This window comes from Solea solea, chromosome 12, assembly GCF_958295425.1.
Source record: "Solea solea chromosome 12, fSolSol10.1, whole genome shotgun sequence".
NCBI classification, from domain to species: domain Eukaryota; kingdom Metazoa; phylum Chordata; class Actinopteri; order Pleuronectiformes; family Soleidae; genus Solea; species Solea solea.
In genome coordinates, this window is record NC_081145.1 from 18,033,627 (window position 1) to 18,036,805 (window position 3,179).

At 35.0% G+C, this 3,179-nt stretch overlaps 1 non-coding gene across 1 annotated transcript; it reads left to right on the top strand.

Annotated features, from left to right (window-relative positions):
• The first annotated feature begins 2,703 nt into the window (after positions 1-2,703).
• trnag-gcc (transfer RNA glycine (anticodon GCC)) lies at positions 2,704-2,775 on the top strand. The gene has a single exon. It is a non-coding gene; the product is annotated as a tRNA-Gly (tRNA).
• Positions 2,776-3,179: the final 404 nt, after the last annotated feature.

Genomic DNA, 3,179 nt, shown 5'->3' on the forward strand with positions numbered 1-3,179 from the left:
GAGAAAACAAACAGTAGGTATACAACATTACTCCTTACTGAGGAGATGGCAACAGTGCTGACTGGGGGTAGCCAACAACATTCCTCTATGCGACTCAGCACCGCCAATTAGGCAGAAGTAGTCGATCCGAATCGAGCACACTCCTGTAACCAATCATGCTATAGAACCTCCCACCTCATTAACATATGGATACAGAAGTAAATAATTGTTTTATTTTTTTGTTTATGCATTTACTTATACATTTATTTATTTATACATAAGTCAGGTTACGTCCTCCATACAACATGGGACAGCATCTCTACCAAGTGAGCTAACGCCGCACAACCGTTTACTTTTTCGTCATATTTTGGACGACATACTATAGTATGACTTTTTTGACTCATTTTGGACAACATACTAACCTATGACTTTTTTCACTGATTTTGGACAACATACTATACTATGACTTTTTTGACTGATTTTGGACGACATACTATACTATGACTTTTTTGTCATATTTTGGACAACATACTATACTATGACTTCTTTGTCATATTTTGGACAACATACTTACCTATGACTTTTGTCATATTTTGGACGACATACTAACCTATGACTTTTTTGACTGACTTTGGACGACATACTATACTATGACTTTTTTGACTGACTTTGGACGACATACTATACTATGACTTTTTTGACTGATTTTGGACGACATACTATACTATGACTTTTTTGTCATGTTTTGGACGACATCGTAACCTATGACTTTTTTGTCATATTTTGGACGACATACTATACTATGACTTTTTTGTCATATTTTGGACGACATACTAACCTATGACTTTTTTGTCATATTTTGGACGACATACTATACTATGACTTTTTTGACTGACTTTGGACGACATACTATACTATGACTTTTTTGACTGATTTTGGACGACATACTATACTATGACTTTTTTGTCATGTTTTGGACGACATCGTAACCTATGACTTTTTTGTCATATTTTGGACGACATACTATACTATGACTTTTTTGTCATATTTTGGACGACATCGTAACCTATGACTTTTTTGTCATATTTTGGACGACATACTATACTATGACGTTTTTGACTGATTTTGGACGACATACTATACTATGACTCTTTTGACTCATTTTGGACGACATACTAACCTATGACTTTTTTGTCATATTTTGGACGACATACTATACTATGACTTTTTTGACTGACTTTGGACGACATACTATACTATGACTTTTTTGACTGATTTTGGACGACATACTATACTATGACTTTTTTGACTGATTTTGGACGACATACTTACCTATGACTTTTTTGTCATATTTTGGACGACATACTATACTATGACTTCTTTGTCATATTTTGGACGACATACTTACCTATGACTTTTTTGTCATATTTTGGACGACATACTAACCTATGACTTTTTTGACTGACTTTGGACGACATACTATACTATGACTTTTTTGACTGACTTTGGACGACATACTATACTATGACTTATTTGACTGATTTTGGACGACATACTTACCTATGACTTTTTTGTCATATTTTGGACGACATACTATACTATGACTTTTTTGACTGACTTTGGACGACATACTATACTATGACGTTTTTGACTGATTTTGGACGACATACTATATTATGACTCTTTTGACTCATTTTGGACGACATACTAACCTATGACTTTTTTGTCATATTTTGGACGACATACTATACTATGACTTTTTTGACTGACTTTGGACGACATACTATACTATGACTTTTTTGACTGATTTTGGACGACATACTATACTATGACTTTTTTGTCATGTTTTGGACGACATCGTAACCTATGACTTTTTTGTCATATTTTGGACGACATACTATACTATGACTTTTTTGTCATATTTTGGACGACATCGTAACCTATGACTTTTTTGTCATATTTTGGACGACATACTATACTATGACGTTTTTGACTGATTTTGGACGACATACTATACTATGACTCTTTTGACTCATTTTGGACGACATACTAACCTATGACTTTTTTGTCATATTTTGGACGACATACTATACTATTACTTTTTTGACTGACTTTGGACGACATACTATACTATGACGTTTTTGACTGATTTTGGACGACATACTATACTATGACTCTTTTGACTCATTTTGGACGACATACTAACCTATGACTTTTTTGTCATATTTTGGACGACATACTATACTATGACTTTTTTGACTGACTTTGGACGACATACTATACTATGACTTTTTTGACTGATTTTGGACGACATACTATACTATGACTCTTTTGACTCATTTTGGACGACATACTAACCTATGACTTTTTTGTCATATTTTGGACGACATACTATACTATGACTTTTTTGACTGACTTTGGACGACATACTATACTATGACTTTTTTGACTGATTTTGGACGACATACTATACTATGACTTTTTTGTCATGTTTTGGACGACATCGTAACCTATGACTTTTTTGTCATATTTTGGACGACATACTATACTATGACTTTTTTGTCATATTTTGGACGACATCGTAACCTATGACTTTTTTGTCATATTTTGGACGACATACTATACTATGACTTTTTTTTGTGCCATTTCTGATTGTTCTATAGATTTTATCTGCTGACATCAAGCAACAGTGCGAGTATGTGGTCAAAATACACATAGCCACAGTCCTCGTTAGTATAGTGGACAGTATCTCCGCCTGCCACGCGGAAGACTGGGGTTCGATTCCCCGACGGGGAGTGCCAAAGTTTTCTGCAGAAGAGAAAACAAACAGTAGGTATACAACATTACTCCTTACTGAGGAGATGGCAACAGTGCTGACTGGGGGTAGCCAACAACATTCCTCTATGCGACTCAGCACCGCCAATTAGGCAGAAGTAGTCGCCCCGAATCGAGCACACTCCTGTAACCAATCATGCTATAGAACCTCCCACCTCATTAACATATGGATACAGAAGTAAATAATTGTTTTATTTTTTTGTTCATGCATTTACTTATACATTTATTTATTTATACATAAGTCAGGTTACGTCCTCCATACAACATGGGACAGCAACTCTACCAAGTGAGCTAACGCCGCACAACCGTTTACTTTTTCGTCATATTTTGGACGACATACTATAGTATGACTTTTTTGACTCATT